Consider the following 18,879-nt stretch of genomic DNA (forward strand, 5'->3'; position numbering starts at 1 on the left):
CAGACATTATGTATTTGTTTTCCACTGTAAAGATAAGTTTTCTTTTCAGTATGCAGAGAATTTAGCTATAGTATGAATGATTTCTTTTAAAAAAAATTTTATGTTGTTGATAGTAAATTCAATCAGGTTTCACAATGCATAATGACCATGGGTTAGAGACTCAAATGAATCTGGTCTATGGCAAGATATTTTTTCTTATGTCAATTTAACAATCTCAGTGTATGTTTGTATTTGCTTTTTTACTCGTTGAGCTGAAGTCATGCTGTTCAGAAGGGGTAACCCGTTCTCAGTTTTAAAAGGACGCCTATTACTTTGTTTCAATCTTTTGTGATGAACATTCTCTTTAGAATTGTACTATTGTTGTAACATACCTGCGTATGTAAATTATGTTATATCAATTGTTGCTCGCGAAGTTACCAACTGAGCAAATGCCTTTCAGCTATAAGCACATCAACAAGTGTTAAAGTCCATCTGAAAGATGACGAGCATAAGTTGACACGGTGGCACCAGTTGTATTTGTGTATAGTGCATTCTAGGGTTGTTGATAGAAATGAAGAACACCTTACGACTTCCGAATATTTCGAATTCAGGACAGAGAATTAGAAAGAACTTTAGATTAGATTCTATTTCAGCTCAGCATAGATCAAACACCTTTTCCACGGAACTTACACTGACTCTTATTTTCGTGTTAACCTTATGCGGATAGAAGGCAATCGTAGATGGACTTAAACCAACGCGTCGACGGTTCACCTCAAGACACAGAAGATTAACAGTGTTGTGTTTCTTTTGTGAACAGTGTTTAAATTCATTCAAAAAAAAATCCATATTGTAAATATTTTTTTTATTTTCCATTGTAATTCAATTAATTTTCTTTGCAAATGAGAAATACGAGGATGGTAAATCTACCCCGAGGTGTTCCTTGGTTTTCCTTTGTGGGGTTTGGCCGAATGGCTAGATTATTCGTTTGAGACATCCCAAGGCGAGTGACAGAAGCTTTGAGTGATGATGAAAAAGGTTTCTGATCACATCTCATGCCATCCTCGACAAATGAATAAAAGCAAGCATGTAAGCTATGCATATAAGCTGCATCAGGAATTCAGCACAGGCTTTGTCAGCAGTATATGCACCCAAATCTATAATTTACATTTAGATAGTCATTCACTAATACCAAAATATCATAAGAAATACAGTGGACATTAATACTCTAGTGGACATTAATACAGCGTCATAAACAATCACCGATATAGTGTTGTGTGAACGCTCGTGTTTGTTTTTGCCCAATAACGTTCGTCCACAAGAGGGGCATATATGATGTATCATGCAGCGTAACTTGCTGTGACAGTGCGAGAGAGAGACAAAGATATTGTTTATTACTCTGTGGCGGTCAGCCCTCACATAATTAGTCTTAGGATATAGTTTTTGTTTTGTTCTTGTTAACAGTAATTTTAGGTGAGGAGAGCCATTCTTGTGATGTAAAAAATCGACGCCATTGCGAAGTTTTGATTCACATTGTAAAATATAAGTGCATATGTAAGGAAATCAGTTAATAGAACAATAAAATATTGTTCATTTCAAGAAGGTACGTCTTATTTTACACCCAGCGATATACTGCTATTGTGATTTACTAATAAACAACAGCTGAGAACAGTTCCGACGGGAGCGTTCAGTTCTAGTGAAATAGTTCGATGTTTTCTTCGGAAAAGAAGTCACTTCATGGATCATTCAAATCCACAATAGTAACTGGACATTTCTCAGAACTGAAAGCAATCTGATTGCTATGCAACAGAGCCCCGAAGAATATTTCTCCGTGTTTTGGTTACCACTTTCAGCTCAACACGGTATCTGCAGCATCTGGAGCAGATTTCAACAACAGCGGAAGGGTGTAATCGCTATCAGTTTCACACACCGCCCTGTGTACGCTGTATGTATTTACCCACAACAGTGAACATACAGCTACTCACACACATAGAAAGACAATACTAGGTGGTGTGGGGAAACATTTCAGTATAAAGGCCCTGTAGAGCTAAACAGTAATTAGCCAAGTAAGAGAAAGGAGTCTTTATATATGGCTGTGAGCCAACAGCATCCGGTGTTCCCAGGCGGTCACCCATCCAAGTACTAACCGGGCCCGATGTTGCCTAACTTTGGTGATCGGACGAGAACCGGTGTATTCAACATGGTATGGCCGTGCGAGCTCTGATTTCCCTTATTTTATCGTGGTGATCGTTTCTCCCTATCTAGGTCGGTGTCAAAATATTTTCGCTTTTGGAGGAGAAAGTTGGTGATTATAATTTCGTGAGAAGATTCCGTCGCAACGAAAAACGCCTTTGTTTAGAGAAGTCCATCCCAAATCTTGTATCATTTCAGTGACACTGTCTCCCCTATTTCGGGATAATACAAAACGTGCTGCTCTTCTTTGAACTTTTTCGATGTACTCCGTCAGTCCTATCTGGTAAGGATCCCACACCGTGCGACAGTGTTCTAAAAGAGGAAGTACAAGCGTAGTGTAGGCAGACTCCTTAGTAGATCTGTACATTTTCTAAGTGTTCTGCCAGTAAAACGCAATCTTTGGTTAGCCTTCCCCAACACATTTTCTATGTGTTCCTTCCAATTTAAGTTGTTCGTAATTGTAATTCCTATGTATTTAGTTGAATTTGCGGCATTTAGATTTGATTGATTTATCGTGTAACCAAAGTTTAAGGAATTCCTTTTCGCACTCATATGGATGACATCACACTTTTCGTTATTTAGAGTCAACTGCCAATTTTCCCACCATTCAGATATATTTTCTAAATTGTTTTGCAACTTATTTTGATCTTCTGATATCTTTGTAGGTTGATTAACTAAAGCGTCATCTGCAAACAACCTAAGATGGCTGCTCTGATTATCTCCCAAATCGTTTAAATAGAAAAGAAACAGCAAAGGGCCTGTAACACTACCTTAGGGAACCCCAGAAATCACTTCTGTTTTACTCGGTGACTTTCCGTCAATTATTACGAACTCTGACCTCTCTGACAGGAAATCACAAATCTAGTCACATAACTTAGACGATATTGCATATGCACGCAATTTCACTACAAGCCGCTTGTGTGGTACAGTGTCAAAAGCATTCCGGAAATCCAAAAAATACGGAATCGATCTGAAATCCCTTCCAACAGCACTCAACATTTCATGCGAATAAAGAGCTAGTTGTGTTTCACAGGAACGATGTTTTCTGAACCCATGTTGAATGTGTCAATAGACCGTTTTCTTAGAGGTGGTTCATAATGTTCGAACACAATATATGTTCCAGAATCCTACTGCATATCGACGTTTACGATATGGGCCTCTAATTAAGTGGATTACTCCTACTACCTTTCTTCAAAATTGGTGTGACTTGTGCAACTTTCCAGTCTTTGGGTACGGATCTTTCGTCGAGCGAACTGTTGTATATGATTATTAAGCATGGAGCTAATGCGGCAGCGTACTCTTAAAGGAACATAACTGGTAAACAGTCAGGACCAGAACACTTGCTTTTATTATGTGATTTAAGTTGCTTCACTACTCCGAGGATATTTACTTCTACGTTACTCATGTTGGCAGCTGTTCTTGATTCGAATTCTGGAATATTTATTTCATCTTGTTTTGTGAAAGCAGTTCGGAAGGTTGTGTTTAGTATCTCTGCTTTAACAACACTGTCTTCAATAGTATCTACATTGCTATCGCGCTGAGAAGGAATTGATTGCTTCTTGCCGCTATCATACTTCACATACGACCAGAGTCTCTTTAGATTTTCTGCCTGGTTTCGAGACAAAGTTTCGTTTTGGACACTGTTATAAGCATCTCGCATTGAAGTCCGCGCTAAATTACGAGCTTCTGTAAAATATCTTGGGGATTTTGCGTGTATTTAAATCTGGCATGTTTCTTTCGTTGTTTCTGCAACAGCGTTGTGACCCGTTTTATGTATCAAGGAGGATCAGCTCCGTCGTTTGTTAATTTATTTGGTATAAATCTCTCAATTGCTGCCGACACTATTTCTTTGAATTCAAACCACATCTGGTCTACACTTATATTATTAATATGGAAGGAGTGGAGATTGTCTCTCAGGAAGGCGTCAAGTGAATTTCTGTCTGCTATTTATGAATAGGTATATTTTTCGTTTATTTTTGGAGGATTTGGGGGTTACAATATTCAGTCTCGCTACCAAAACCCTGTGCTCACTTATCCCTGTATCCGTTTGATGCTCGTTATTAACTCAGGATTATTTGTTACTAAGTGTGTTTTCACAACCTTTTACTATTCGCGTGCGCTCATGATATAAATGCTCTAAATAATTTTCAGAGAATACGTTTAGCACAATTTCGGGTGATGTTTTATGCCTACCTCCGATATTAAACATGTATTTTCGCCAACATATCGAGGGTAAATTAAAGTCACCACCATGGTATGAGTCGGGTACGTGTTTGAAATCAAATTCAATTTTTCTTTGAACCTTTCGGCAACTGTATCACCTGAATTGGGAGGTCGGTAAAACGATAAAATTATTATTTTATTCCGGTTGCGAACAATAACCTCTGCCCGTACTAACTCACAGGAAGTATCTACTTCAATTTCGCGACAAGAGAAGCTACTTCTAACAGCAACAAACACGAAACCGCCAACCGTGTTTAGCCTGTCCTTTCAGAACACCGTTAGGTCCTTCCCAAAAATTTCGACTCAGCTTATCTCCGGCTTTAGCCAGCTTTCAGTGCCTCTAACGATTTGAGCATCGGTGCTTTCTATTAGCGCTTGGAGCTCTGGTACTTTCCCAACACAGCTACGACAATTTACAACTGTTATACTGATGGTTCCTGTATCTACGTTCTTCTTGTGTTCGGCCTGCACTCTTTGTGACTGAAGCCCTTCTTGTGTTTTCTCGAGACCCTCTAACCTAAAAAACCGCCCAGTCCATGCCACACACCACCTGCTACCCGTGAAGCCGTCTCCTGCGCATTGTGGACACCTGACCTATTCAGCGCAACCCGAAACCCAACCATCCTTTGGCGGAAGTCGAGGAATCTGCAGCTTACACGGTCGTAGAACAGTCTAAGCATCTGATTCAGACCCTCAACTCGGCTCTGTACCGGAAGTCCGCAACTGTTCCTATCGACTGTGCTGCAAATGAACAGCTCTGTTTTCATCCTGCAAGCAAGACTGGCAGCCTTTACCACTTCTGTTAGCTGCTCAAAACCAGAGAGAATCTCTTCTGATCGAAAGTGACACACATCATTGGTACCGACGTTAGAAACCGCCTATAGTTGGGTGCACCCTGTGTTCCTGTACTCTTCATAGCATCCGGGAGGGGTTTTCTTTCCCTTCTTGGCAGCCATGTCCTTAGGGGGCCACATAACGCTCCAAACGTTGGAGCTCCCAACTATCAATAATCACACCCTCTGTGATTGTCCGGATCTTGCAGGCTGAGAAGTTTCCTCTGAAATAGGACAGGTGACAGCATCTGCCTCAGTGACAGTGTCAGTCACAGACAGCACCTGGAACCTGTTTTTCAGACAAACAAGGGGGGCCTTACGTGCTGCCTCCTGGGAAATCTTTTTCCACCTGCTATGCCCCTTGGTGACCTCCCACTCAACAACAGGTGAGGGGTCAACCTCAGTGCGAGCAGTAAACAGGCTGGGCACCGGTGATGAGCGATCGAAGACTTCGACGTGCCAGACGTCCGTTGTATCCCCATTGCTGGGTGACAACAGCGGAGCCCATCCACTGCAGCTTCAAGCTGTATAACCGAAGCCAACACAGCCTGGAGCTGAGAGCTAAGTGTCACCAACTCAGCTCGCATCCACACACAACAATTGTAGTCCCTATCCACACTAATGCCGTGGAAAACTGAACTACCGAGATAGACTGACTATCGGCACATGCTGCGAAACTCTACTGCAGACTCTGACGAAAACGCAGGAACTGTGTCCAATAAATTAGATAAATTCAAAAACCGAACTACCGAAGCACTCAGGTGAAACTAAATAATTCGCCCCTGATTAGGAACTTGTAATATGTCACAAAATCGGTTTACTTTCCGACGCAAACGAAAACGCGAGAATTGTGGCTATTAGATTTTAAATTAACACGCAGAAACTCAAGAAACTAAACTATTAAGGCACACAGATGATATTATAAAATTCGCTCCTGGTTAGGAACTCGTGAACGTCACAAAATCGGTTACTTCCCTGTTGCTGCTTGTGTCTCGTCCGGCTACAGCATTTCTTCAATGATTTTGCGATCATTGGCGTTTCGATGTGTTTCCAGGCAGTCGAAACCCAGTCTGAAACAGTGGCAGATACAGAAAAACCTCAAGGAGGGGGCGCTAAAGATATCTTGAACTACCTTTACTTATACCATAATAAAAAAAATAATCAAGTCACATGCAAAGTTTAAGAAAGTTGAATTTAAAATGATTATACACATATACAAAGCAACACCATCTTATGACTCAAAAAAGTTACAATTGTGATTCTCTTCCTTAAATGACGAATTCTATGCGCCTATTCTTCCTGGAACATTGCTTAATTACATCGTCAGTAGGAAATTCAATGTCAGGGTGAGTGTTCTACAGGGTTAAGCCATTAAGTCGATCCTCTTTCATTGTCGTCCTCAGCCATGTCTTTGTACGCCGCAATGTTGAAAAGCTTCTTTCTACTGTAGCAACAGAGGCAGCAAATATTTTGTACAGCATGTGCAGAGTAGGATAGTCCGATCTAGGACAAACAGACAATGCTCCCACAACAGAATCACTATCGTTAAGGGCAATTATGCTCGTTTGCTTGTACTGACGAAAGAAACGAACGAATACGTGCAGGCTGACTGGCAGGGTCGACGCGGGTGGCAACGCACTCCCCCACCACACACACACACCCACATGTATCTCCACCACTGATGCGTAATAATGTAGGGTGCAGCAATTTTAATTTTTCCTGTCGAAGTCAGATCACGATATGGTTCGCAAAACCATTTTTCGCACTGTTCCTGAACGTAACCTTTGAAAGGTTTATTTATAATATCGTCCAGGGGTCGTAATACAGAAATCATTCCTCCAGGAACAACAACAAGATCACTGGGTAGGCTGCGGATCTTCTTTTTTACGTCGTAAGTGAGATGACCACAAAATGCACCAACACAATTGATTGATGTTTGCTTGGAAAGCCCACGAGGACGGAGTTCCCACACGTTTCGGAGCCAGTCAAGCATCATAGTTTCAGTCATCCATCCCTTCTCTTGATTCCGAACAATGACGTCATGAGGGAATAGGTTTTTATTCTTTAGAGTCTTAGGACTTGTTTTTCGCTTGAAGATTAATGATTACCAGCATTACTGTTACGCGCTGTTTTTCACACCCAGATGTTTTGATGGTAACTTCTTTTGTACCCTTCTCGTCAATCGTGTAATTAAGTGGCATATCAAACGAAACTGGAGTCTCATCAGCGTTGCGTATTTGGCCCATCAAAAAATTCTTCTCTTTCCCAAATGTGACAAAATTGTTGAAGTTTCTTCTCAAAATCCTGTGGAAGCTTTTGACATATTGTTGTACGGCGTCGCAAAGATAAGCTCGCTTGTTTCATAAAGCAATCAACTCATCTCCGGCTAGCCTTAAACTCTTGCTTCGGTATATTAAGAGCTGCAGCCACCTGTTCTGCTTTTTTTATTATGGGGTCACTGCCCAGAAGTGGCCCATTCTTCCTCCTTTCTCGGACGAATTCCAAAACATTTACTTCAACGTTAGGATGCCTTCCTTTGCGAGCTCCAGTGAATTTCTTTCTAGTAGCGGTAGTTGCAAGTAATCCCAATTTCCGCTTCTTCGGTAAACGAACGTTACTCTCAACTACATTGAACTCTCCTTCAGCATAAAGAATTATTTTACGCTTGAAAGTAGCTTCATACGATATTCTCCCCAGCTTGCCTTCTATTTCGTGACTACCTAATGTAGACACAATGCGAAGTACTGTAGTAGCGCACCAATAATGAAACGAGATTGAGAAGTGCAACAATGCGTTGTAACGTTCGGGGCAGTACCTAAATTTCAACGAACAAATAAAAAACAAAGAAAAAAGAATAGCGACACGTCGTATTTGAGCCGGCGAGTAAAGAAAATTTTCTCTGGCGCAATAATGGATTTCGTTCTGACGTCTGCGAACATAATTCAGAACTGGAAATATAAACCAGCTCTGTTAACCTCTTACCCGATTTAGTCTTCCTTTCTTTAACTAACGGATATCGTACCAATATTTTCTTGCTAGAGTTTAATAAATGTTTTGCTACTTCAGATGACATAGGGTAAGAAATACCGGGTTTGTACTCTAATCCAATGCACCATCGAATCTTATGCGCAACCCAATTTTGAGCACTGTGTATGGAAAAAAAGGCACACTAGATTCGGGTACGTACGGCAATTTAACTTCTGAAACGGGCAATTTTCAAATCGCCATCATTATGTGAGATGCACACGAGCCTACCATAAATGTACTTTGTCCTGGTTGGTCGAGAAGCCTAGCAGGCGCTATTACACAAAACCTTACGGCTGGTGTATACGTGTTTGTAACTGGCACATTCGTTAGATAGTTAATTTTTAATCATAATAAATAGAACCGTTAATTGTAGATGAAGTAATATTACCAGTAGTGGTAATAGTTGCAGTTGGTACTGTATTTCTCTGAAGTTAGTAAACCTATTTCTCTGCTAATTTTTTTTCTCTTTCTCTCTTGAATGACAAAGATACTGCACCTGTGTGTTTTTAAACGTACAGTAAACTACCATGTGAGAGGTTCACGTTTTTCATTTCTACATTACGTAAAGTCAAGCAGTACAATGTTTATCAGAGTGGAGAGGTACTGTATAGACAATGTAAAATGGGAATGGCCACAGAGTTAATCAGTAGAATGAGATTCAAACTTTTGCACGTGTGTTGGTCAACTTATATCCCCGAAAAATAATAAACGATTTTATAGTTCGCACTGTCCAAACGATCCTTCCGAATCTGTGCTATAAACAACGAAAAGTGATGTACTTACTGTTACAGAAAAGGTTTTTTAGTGCTCTGTAATGATGTAATGAAACAAGATTTCTTTCGAGTGCGCAAGAGGTCCTTATAATTTTTTATTTATTTCTCGCTGTCATCGATACTGTCACTTCATTAGATAAGATACGAATCCAGTGGAAACCAATTACTTTAATAGGCTAGAATAGCTTATGAATGTCGTCCTGTGATTATACGTATGTGATCGGAAGCGTCTTTTAAGAACTAATCGTCTACTACGAACATGGGAGACGTAGTGCTGCTCATACACTGGTGGACGCTCTGTGAGATTAGCAAAGGCATTACAGAGTCCTTGGTCAAACGACGCGCCGTCTTCTTCGCAGACGATATGAGAGATTGCATTGTCTTACATAGGAGAATTAAAGCATTCCGTTCTAGAAACTGCAGCTACTTTCACAAAGGATCGGAAAAGCTTTCGATAGACAGGTATAATCTGATAACATTATTGCTCAAAAGGCTTTGCCGGAAATACTCCCTAGTGTGCGTTATCCACGGGTACACATCTTTAAAATACTTAGAACATGGTTGCCCTCAAGTTTGCCTCCGTAGCTGAGAGGTAATGCAAAGGTCCTGGATTCTATTCGTGGTACTGCCAGGGATTTTTTTTTTCCGTGATGAAGGGACTGGGAAGCAACAAAACTACGTCCTGAAAAGGCAGCCGCCGCAGCCGGTCGAACGAGACATCTCCCCACACCACACGGCGTCAGCTTACAGTTTCAAAACATCTCCACTGTACAAATTCAAAATTTTGAATGAACAACAAAAATGCATAAGATAAAATTAGTTTGAAAAAACGGTGTGCCCTTAGCCTCCTGTGGCAAGTTGAGGAGATACTGGCGTGAGGAAGAGCGGTTCCAGTTTCTGAGAAGCCGACAGCGGCGGTAAGAACGGTGTCCGCATCCCACGACCATATATACCGCGTACATATGACTCCACAAATTAGCGGAGAAACATGGCGGGCTGTCAGCGCGGGACGGCTCGTCACGTCTCTAACACTAAACTGGGTACACAGAGTGTAGCCCCGGCCTTGAAGGAAGTTAACTAGAATGTGGGTGCAAAAAGCAATAAAAACTTTTAGCCGTTAGGACATGCATTAGTCTTAGCTAGCAATACAAACATCTCATTCTTGGGTGAGAAACAATAAGTAATTTAATTTTTGAAGTCGTATTGGAACTACAGTGATCCTCAGAAAAAAGTCAATCTAGATCGTAACTAATATTTGCTGAACAATTGTTACTGTGGATGGATACCTTTTGGTACACGCAGCAACTCCGTACACCGGCTCCACATGTCCCCAAAGAGGTAATGGTCTGAAGATGAATTTGACTGTAGCCAATTAGCAGAATAAACAAATATTAGTTGCAATCCAGACTGGCAGTTTTTATTCTACCAATTGATAGCGTGGGAGATAGGCAGCCCACTCTACTGTCGTAGGTGTCGTTTGAACTTATCTCCCACGTAAAGTTGTCATCTTTAACAAACAGGTTCACAGCGTGAGTAGTTAGTGTGGATACACCCTCTCTTTCGTGTTTTATGACTGTCGTCTCAAGTAGGAGCGAGAATGTGTGTTCTTAAGCACTGCAGAGGCAGTTTATACTACTGCATGCGTGATGTTGCACCAGCACATGGGTGTCATACAACGAGGTAGTTCATGAATGCAACTTCATGGTGTGATGGACTGACTCAAGTGTGTCAGTAGTTGTAATACGCAGACTCAGCTCAGATTTACGTGTAACCCTACTTGAAGAAAAAATGTGTTCAACTGAGGTCGACAATCTAAATGCAGAGCATCTATGACTACGGGCTCTGAATGGTTGCCTTGTAAGCTCCCACCCATTTCAAAACGAGAGTGATGAATGTAATTTATGCACTGAAATCTACTCCCAGACACTGAAAGTTACCCATTGCGGACACGATCTGACTTTTTGAACAATGCTAGGAGATGGCAAGCTCACGGCAATCCAATCGCAACACAGAAGACGAAAGTTACTCGGAAGTAGCACAACTGAACACTGAACACGTCCATGAACTGAAAACCCCATACTAAACATCTTCAAAGTGTATTAAACCACACTTTATTGGTCCGATCTGCGCAAGCACAAATGATTTTGCCGTCTGTTACATATATTGGCCGGTAACCTATGAACACCTCCCATGTGATGTGGATACAACTATTTGAAGTTACGTAGCCTCAGGCGCAGGAAATCTCCCAGCGAAAAACGAAGATGGCTTGCTGAAAGTCTTTTACAAAACAAGAAATTCTCATAGGCAACGCATGTGCAGTCAATACTTAATCAAGTGCAATGCAACTGCTACAAACAGGATATCCCATGAAAATTGGTAAGAATTTCAACATGAAGTAAATATACGTGACGGAATCGGTAATTCCAGAAAAAGCAAAGTCGAAGTCTAAATTCCTGTCAGAAGTTCACTGTAAATTACGAGTAGATCATGTAAATATCTGTCATCCCTTCGCAACAACATCTTAGGATCACAAAAAGAATAACATTACAAATCACTTGAAGGTATCGTCACTAGCAGGAAAAGCTGCTAGTAAGTCACTTGAATTTAGAGATGGATAGCATCGATGGTATTCCGATCACCACGTGTTATGAAGCAATTGAAAATGTGTACATATATTAAGCATCCTTTACACGAAACCCACATGGTAAAAGAGAATACGAAAAGGAAATAACTTTACCTAAGACGAACAACTGCTCGCTACAGCGTGCTGCCGTGGGCGAAGTACCAGATTGTTTACCTTCATCATCGTAGCCTACTGGAACTAAAACTAATTCTGCCGTCTAGTGTTCGCACTGGTCTACTCCAATCACAGCTTTTGGTCTTGGCGTAAGGTGTACTAGCATTTCCTTGTTTCTAGCAAAGGTGAGTTCCTCTCACCATGAGTCGAAGCCAGTGACTGACTGATCAACAAGTAGCTTACCCAGGGCATGGTGCAATTTGTCGTTGCATGGAAAGCGCTCATTCCAAAACAGCTTCCTTTCAGCCTCATTGTACTAGGGACTTCCAGTTTGCCACAGCTTGTTCTCAAAGTGTATGACTCATGTAATCTTTTAACCACGTTGTATACGAAATAAACTAAACGAAACACTAGTATTGGAAACTGACACGAATTTTTACAGAAGAAGGAAAGACTGGTAGAAATCCTGCAGCAGGAAGATGAGTTTCAATTCTGGAGAACTGTAGAAACACCCAGGGAAATGCTGTCCATAATAATTTTCTTAAAAGATAAACTGAGGGAGGGCTAACCTACATTTGTAGCATTTGTAGAACTGCAGAAATCAGTTGTTAATGTTGACTGGAATACCATTTTTGAAATTATAAACATAGCAGACATAAAATACATATATCGAGAGCTAATCAGTAACCTTTGTAACCTTTTCAGAAATCAAATGCAGTTGTTGCAGTCGCAGGAAATGGAAGAAAAGTAGTGTTTCAGATGAGAGTTTAGTCAGGTTTATATACCAAAGCTGATGTTATTCTGTATGTACACTGAGCAACGCGTTAAGGAAACGAAGGAGGAAATTAGAAAGAGAACTGTAGCTTAATGAGCCGAATTTAAAATTGGCACGTATACGGCAAAAGGTTTACTAGAGCAGTGGAACGGAGTGGTTCGCACCCTGTGAAGAGGTTATAAGATGAATATCCAGCAAAAGACGAGAGTAGTAGGATCAGGCTGAATTAAATGATTCGATTACAGTCTGTTAAAGCATGACAGAACGTATTTTGGGTTCGCATAATATGACATTGCTGGAGGCCGAAAATTTTCTCTAAAGCAATCAACATGGATTCCGAAATCAACGATACCGTGAAATCCAGCCACCACTGTTCGTCCACAAGACCTAAAAAGCAGTTGGTACAGTTGCGCGGTTTAATACAGTGTTCTTCGTATTCCGTAATTCATACGATGTTGTTGAGCACTTCGTCTCTTTCTTATGGAGAGAAATCTTCTGACAGAAAAGTAACTTCGAGCGTGTGTAGTAGAACTACTACTTTTCACAGTACATATAAATGATCTACTTTACAACGTCGGAAGTTTCATTAGACTTTTTGCTAATGATGCTATTGCATATTTCGAAGCTGCAACAGCAGAAAATTGTTGCAAAGTACAGGAAGACCTCCAACGAACCCTCCCTTGTTGCAGGTATTTGCAGTTGCTCCTCAACGTGGGAAAATGTAATGCGTTCCACTTAAAAGGGCAGTTTGTGGAACAGGTATACTAGAGTGGAGACTCGAGTGTCCGGAACTCAGTACACGGATTCACGAGTATCCGAATTATCATCAGCGACCAAATCTCCGTAGTTTGGTCCGTGCGATCATGGACAGGTCGCTCTGGCTCTATCCGCCCGCGTCCCCTCGTTTGAGTTGACATTTGCCAATCGCTGCGCCGTGTCGCGTCTTTGGTTCAAATGTCAAAGTGCAAGAGATTGATGGTATCGCTTAAAGATAAAATAAATATCACTGCTTCATTAAAAACAGGAGAAACTGGTCATAAGTTAGTCGATAAGTATGGAGTAGGTACTTGTACGATAAGCGGTATTACATGAGTAGCAATTCAGTTTTGAAGCACACCTGCTAACTTGATGGTGAAGACAGGAGTAGCCCTCAAAAGTGTCGAAGAAACCGAAAGATGAACTTTCGGAAGAACCTTGGTACTACTGCGTTTCGCGAAAACGATCATGTGGGTAACCTATATCTGGTCCTTTGCTTTGTAAATAAGGCGTTACACCCAAATAAATAACACTAATCAACAACAATTTTGCATCTGGGATGTGATACAGCAACTAGTATGTATTTTGGTGTGTAGAATCCGAATATACCTTTCAAAATGTTTAGCACGTACCATTTTTGATTTTTAAGGGTTTTTATTTTTCGTATTCAGTATTTCGCTTTTTGCTGTTCTTCTGTTTTGATGTTTAATTGTTTATTTTTGATTTGCAGAGGAGAGCTGGAAGATTTACAAATCGTCAGTAGATGGTTGGTGTGGTAATCCAGTGGTGTGAAAGAGATCCTCAGTCAGTGTTTCCTGTGAAAAACAGTGCAAATTTTTTGTGTTTCAAACGTACACTAAGAAAAATGGCAACTAGTAAATCTCGTTACTGTCTAAACCACCCCGACAACTTTTGTTATGTGTGTGGGAAATTCACTCCAAAAGCCCAAAGAAAACGGAAACAGACACCATGTAAAATGAATTAGAAAGTATTGAACATATAGAAGAGTACCGCCCTTAAAATCACGACGCTTCGCCTCAGTTCTTTAATGGAAAGGAACTCAACGATTTGGTTCGCGGTCTAAAACTTTTGAAACACTAATCTGAACTCTTGGGGTCATATTTCGATATGCAGAATTCAATGCGTGTGTGTAGAGATATCAATGGTATGATGGTGCAGCTAGGTGTGCAACATAATCCACAGAGTGGCGACTATTTATTGACTCCAGTAAAACCAGCTTGAAAGCAGTACTACCGCATAATGCCAAAGCATTTCCATCGGTACCTTTGGCATACTCAGTAGACATGAAAGAAATTTATGAAATCATGGCTCTGCTGCTAGAGGCAATCAAATATGAGGATCATGAATGGCAGCTTTGCTGTGATTTAAACGTTTTGCACTCCTTACCGGTTTACAGGCTGGATTCACGAAATACTGGTGCTTCTTTTACCTTTGGGACAGCCGTAACACCAAGAACCACTATACAATCAAGAAATGGCCTATACGGACGTCATATGTTCCTGGAAACGTAAATATGAACAATACCCCATTGGTTGAGCCCGATAAAATCATTTTGCCTCCCTTTCATATCAAGTTGTACCTTATCAAGAACTTCGTAACAGCTCTGTATAAAGAAGGTGAGGCCTTCAATCACTTAAAAGAAAGTTTCCCAAATTACGTGAGGAAATGCTGAAAGAGGGTATATTTGTTAAACCACAAATAAGAAAATTGCTGAAAGATCCATCCTTTGATACCAAACTCACAGATATCCAATTAGCTGCTTGGTCTTCTTTTAAAGCAATTGTGAATGGCTTTTTGGGTAACAGAAAAGACAAAAACTATGTTACCACTGTGAATGATCTGCTGGACAACTATAAGAACATGGGGTGTAGAATGTCGCTTAAAATTCACTTTTTACATTCTCACCTTGATTTCTTCCCGGAAAATTTGGGAGCTGTAACCGATGGTCATGGTTAACTATTACACCAAGACATTCTTACCATGGAACACCGTTACCAAGGCCATTGGAATCCTTCAATGATGGGTGACTACTGCAGCGGTCTCGTTGGGAGAGTGATGAAACGGCAAACAAGAAAGCACCACCGTCGTCGCATTTGTCAAAAACCAAAGACAATTAAAGGTGAAAATATCTTCTGAACTAATTTGGACCTTTTATTGGCATCATGCCCATATATACATACAAAATAGTATTGATTTAAAACTTTCTGAATGTGTATTTTTGTTTGACTTAATTGTGCCAGACTTCGCCATTACCATTTTTTAAAAACTGATTTTACCAGTGTATTCAGCACCCCAAAATCAGGTAAATTCACCCATTTAAAAGCCAGATATAGAAAAAAGTTTAAATTTGTTAACTAGTGTAATACGTGTCAATGAATTGTGTGTGGCAAGTAACAGATGGTTGTACAGACTCAAATCAAGTAATGGAATTCGCGAATTGGAAATACTAGGTGCAAAAATGTCAGCTATGTACATATAGAAAATTCTGTTAAAGATGGTTTTAAAATAGAAACGGACAATGATTGTGATTTGGACTTTGTTTACAACGCTGATGAAACCGTAGTAAATTGGAAATCATTACCATCAAAATCTTTAGCTTCTTGGCGAGAAGGTTCAGCACCAGGATAAAGAACAAGTTAAGAGCGAGTAACAGTGTTAGAAGATGAAACAGAAGAACACATAGGTGCACAAAACGATTCACGACCATCCTATGCGGAAGTATTTCAACTCGTGGAAACTGCTTTCAAATAGTTCGAAAAACAGCCTGTGACACCGTGTGTCCACTGCAATTAAAACGAATTCGTGATGTAGAAGGAATTTACGTCAAACGACAATTTCCACATATTTTAAAAAAAATGAAATTCTATCAAGAGTCCTATGTGACTTTTGTTAGACATTTCATGAATAAGGTTGCAGCATTTTAGTAATTTTGAAGAAATGTGCACGTGTGTTCGGAAATGTCTCTGTAATCTCTTAACAATCACTGATTTTCGTTCATTTTAATAAGTTTGTCTTTCTTGTTTTGAATTAACACCTAACATTACGTATTAACTCTAGAATAGCAACCGAATGTTAACGAACGTAATAGATAATCATACGCGAGCGGCGTAGGTTATCTTTCTACAGTTGTTAACACAAAAATCGCTTTTCTTCAAACATTCAATTATCTTGATTTTCGATTATGCGGATCACTTGCAACAACTGTTAGTCCGATTAATAGAGTCTCCACTGTAGATATAAAATGCAAACTGGCTAAAGCAACATTTGCTTTTATGAAGCAGAAGAAAATTAGTTAACTTTGAATATAAATTTTAGTGCTAGAAGTCTTTTCTGAACGTATTTGGAGCGTAATCTTCTACGGTAGTGAAACGTAGATACAAAAACAGCCCAGACAACAAGAAGATTTGGTAATGTGGTGTTACATAAGAATGGTGAAGACTGTACTGTTAAATCAGGAATCTAATGAAGAGGTACTGGTTAAAATTGAGAAAAACAGAAATTTATGGCACAACATGACTAAAGAAAGGGACCGGTTGATAAGACACAACATAAGACGTAGAGGTATAGTCAGTTTGGTAGTGGAGGGGAGTGTGGGTTGAGTGTCAAGCACAAAAGGAGACTAAGACGTGACTACTGTAAAATGGTTCAAATGGTTGTATGTTGCTGAGTTAAACAGAGATGAAGAGCGCTGCACAGGATGCATTGGAATGGAGGACTGCATCAAACTGAGTCTATGGACTGAAGACTCCAACGGCAAGATCGGAAAGATGTGTTAGCCTTTTATATAGGTTGCGCATCTTTATGTGATGGGAGCGATCTGCCGATTTAATGGAAAGAAATTTCTTCTGAAACCAGAATCGCTAAATATTATTTATTTCACGATGACTGGTTCCGACAGTTACTTGCTGTCATCATCTGATCTTTGGAAATTTGAAGTGTGTATATCTCAGTCACATTCCACTCATAACAAAGCGTAAGCACGTTGGTTTACCAGCAATAAGGATATGGAAATGTAAAATACACATCGCGCCAAATGTGTTCGCTAAAGTCAAATGACATACAGTAAGTGTAAAATGTAATGTTTTCTTTCCACCAGAGATAAACAATAAAAAGTATTTTACACACACGATCAATTGCAACACGCGTATGGGCTTTTTGTATGGAATTTGTGTGTCCTACCAACCGACTTGACAGGTAATTCAGATACCATCAGTTTTGTCACAGCTCTCTCTCTCTCTCTCTCCCTCTCTCTCTAGCATAACTAAATCCATGCACGTTTCCTCTCCAAAACACAGTACCATTAGTTGTTAGTTTTGTTCACGTAACTTTGTATCTTTATGTATCACTGCTGTTGACTTTTGTTTAGTATCTCTAACAATATAACACTCTATTCTTAGTATTGCTAAATCGTTAGTGAAGCTGCTCTCAACTCACATGTTTGTTATATTTAAAATACAACTCTTTGTTAATCACTAGCTTTTTTAAAAAATGAGTTGTGCTCTCTATCTACATAGTTCAGTCTCGTAATTAATCAGCCTCGAGGACGATGCTTTCCATTGTCGGGACTAAATAGGAAGTTAATTTCAAATTTCAGTGGATTGGTAATCTTACTTCTCCGGTAAACTGGAGAAAGCCCTTTTTCAAACAACTGACAGAGGTGTAGCAGCTACTAACAAAAGCAAGGATAGAAACGGCATTGTACCACTTAGCTGTGCTGTTACATTGTTGCACTTGTGTTGTGTCTTCGTATAGCTCTGGCGGCACGTCTTAAGTACTTGTGCCGGAAAGTCGTCCAAGGAACCGCCTGTCAGAGGAAATGTCGCCTAACGTGTTCTTCGTTTGGTTTCCTCAAACGGAAGAAATGTAACCTTTTCTCATCTAGCTTATATTTATCACCTCCGAAAAAGGGACATTTTAACTGGGGTTTAGGATTTGAACAATTAGTAACTCACGGACCCAGAGATGTTCTATGCGTTTCTGCTTTGTAGCGCATGCAATTACTTGACTTTGCGCACGCAGCGACCTGATTGGTCAACTTCAGCGCTAAATAACTCGTAAACGTTTCTCATTTATAATTATTTCTCAGCACAACCTCCCCTCCAAAACCCTTCAAACCTCTTAGACTGTTTCGGGTAGTCCTGTATTAATATTTCTTTTCTCTCCTTTTATTATTTTCTTTCATTCAATATACTTCGTAATAAACGTAAATAAATTCAGATGTGACACATAAATCCATTTGAACATAAATGTTTGAAGTTATTGTCGTTAGAAGAGAGCATGCTTTGACAATCGAACTGAAGACTCGAGTGTTAGGGTCAGCGAGGAATGATACTGACTATCGACATGACGGCGTGTGTGGTGGGTTGGCTTTCGTGTGTGAGGACACAGATAAAACATTTAATTTAATATTTGCACCTAACGAACGTGGACTGCAGAAAGACAGTGATTGCTAACGACTAAACTGCTGTGTTCTCTAATGTTGTTTTTTGATGAATTAAGAAAATTTTCATCTGTGTAGTGGAGAGTCCCTGTTGAAATAATATGTGTGCACACTATCCGATTTGA

General features: G+C 40.1%; 1 pseudogene; it reads right to left on the reverse strand.

Annotated features, from left to right (window-relative positions):
- Positions 1-2,074: 2,074 nt before the first annotated feature.
- On the reverse strand, positions 2,075-2,193 carry LOC124597362 (annotated as a pseudogene).
- Between the last annotated feature and the right edge of the window lie 16,686 nt (positions 2,194-18,879).

The sequence above is a fragment of the Schistocerca americana genome, chromosome 2 (genome assembly GCF_021461395.2).
Source record: "Schistocerca americana isolate TAMUIC-IGC-003095 chromosome 2, iqSchAmer2.1, whole genome shotgun sequence".
Lineage (NCBI taxonomy): Eukaryota > Metazoa > Arthropoda > Insecta > Orthoptera > Acrididae > Schistocerca > Schistocerca americana.